At 35.6% G+C, this 1,285-nt stretch overlaps 1 protein-coding gene across 3 annotated transcripts in view; it reads left to right on the forward strand.

Moving 5' to 3' along the window:
• LOC106870182 (rho GTPase-activating protein 100F) overlaps positions 1–1,285 on the forward strand; it is a 124,523-nt gene that overhangs the window by 83,973 nt on the left and 39,265 nt on the right. The gene's annotated exons all lie outside the window — the stretch shown is intronic.

A 1,285-nucleotide genomic window follows, 5' to 3' on the forward strand; every position in this document is an offset into this window, starting at 1 on the left:
GTGTTACTACCTCCTTGCTTTGGCTTCATGTGAAAAGATGTCTGGTCACAGAGAGTATCGCCTTACTTGAAAATAGGTGAGGATTAGTGACAGCAAAGGCACCTGACTGTAAAAAAAAAAATCTGTCTCAGCAAATTCTGTCCAATCCATGCAAGCATGGAAAAGGATGTTATGTATGTTTATATATATATATATATATATATCTTTTATCTTCTACATGTTTCAGTCATTGGATGGTGGCCATGCTGGAGCATCACATTGAAGATCGACTCAAGTACTCGTTTTCTTTTAAGCCCAGTACTAATTCTATTGGTCTCTTTTGCCAAACTGTTAAGCTACAAAGACATAAACAAACAACAAACACTGGTTGTCAACCAGTGGGTGAGAAAACAAACACAAACACAAGAACATACACATATACACACATACATGACTATATGTGTGACTAAGGGAGCTGAAGTGCCTACATTGCATATATATATATATATATATATATATGATTACATTTAGGTATTTGTGCATATGTGAATGTACTTGCATCATGTTAATGTATCTAAATGTCTCTTTAAAGTATGAGTATATGCTTATATAGTAATGTTTATACGCCAACATAAAGTGGCAGTCCTATAAAGGACGATGTTACTGTTGTTTTAACCCCAAGAAAATATCTTTTCTAACTAGCTATCGACACAGTTTGTATCCATATATGGTATTTGCAAAGGAGGTCACCGCTCCCATCTCTAGCCTTATGTGATACTCACAGACCTAGGTTTCTGGATGTTATCTGTCCTCAGTGTGAGACAATCACCAGCTAGTGACAAAAGCTATCTTCACTCACAAATACTAAGTCTGTGAGTATCACGTAAGGCTAGAGATGGCAGCTATGCTTTTTATATGGACATAAACTGTGCGACAATAACCAGCTGGAAAAGGTGTTTTCCTGGGCTAAAACAACAGTAACATCGTCCTTTATAGGACTGCCATGTTATGTTGACATATAAACATTACTATTCAGGAGTTACTGTATTTCTCTCGCTCAGAGATTTAAAACATGTATGTATATATGTATATATGTATGTATGTATGTATGTGTATATATATATATATCATCATCATCATCATCATCATCGTTTAACGTCCGCTTTCCATGCTAGCATGGGTTGGACGATTTGACTGAGGACTGGTGAAACCGGATGGCAACACCAGGCTCATATATATATATATATATATATATAAGCAATGTTAATTCTCTAAATGAAGTATTAACAGTAACTGCACGATAAAG

Source organism: Octopus bimaculoides, chromosome 10 (assembly GCF_001194135.2).
Source record: "Octopus bimaculoides isolate UCB-OBI-ISO-001 chromosome 10, ASM119413v2, whole genome shotgun sequence".
Taxonomy (NCBI): domain Eukaryota; kingdom Metazoa; phylum Mollusca; class Cephalopoda; order Octopoda; family Octopodidae; genus Octopus; species Octopus bimaculoides.